This window comes from Sinocyclocheilus rhinocerous, unplaced genomic scaffold, assembly GCF_001515625.1.
Source record: "Sinocyclocheilus rhinocerous isolate Xijiao unplaced genomic scaffold, SAMN03320098_v1.1 scaffold130, whole genome shotgun sequence".
In the NCBI taxonomy this organism is placed as follows: domain Eukaryota; kingdom Metazoa; phylum Chordata; class Actinopteri; order Cypriniformes; family Cyprinidae; genus Sinocyclocheilus; species Sinocyclocheilus rhinocerous.
The window spans coordinates 773,874-774,097 of NW_015623500.1; the positions used below are offsets into that span (position 1 = coordinate 773,874).

The 224-nt window shown below is 30.8% G+C and overlaps 1 protein-coding gene across 1 annotated transcript in view; it reads left to right on the forward strand.

Moving 5' to 3' along the window:
- LOC107758549 (inositol-trisphosphate 3-kinase A-like) overlaps nt 1-224 on the forward strand; it is an 18,732-nt gene that overhangs the window by 1,581 nt on the left and 16,927 nt on the right. The gene's annotated exons all lie outside the window — the stretch shown is intronic.

Below are 224 nucleotides of genomic sequence, written 5' to 3' on the forward strand. Positions count from 1 at the left end.
ACTTTTTATATTAAAAGCAAACAAGCAAGCCCAGCCCAGATTTAAAAAGTAACGCACCGCATTACTTTCAATACTTTCAATAAAAGTAACGTACTTAGTTACTTTTTTAAGGAAGTAACGCAATATTGTAATGCATTACTTTTATTACTTTTAATCCCCAACACTGACCATAAATGCATATAATTAAAGTCTACTGTGTTTCACAGTCAACACATATGGCTTTT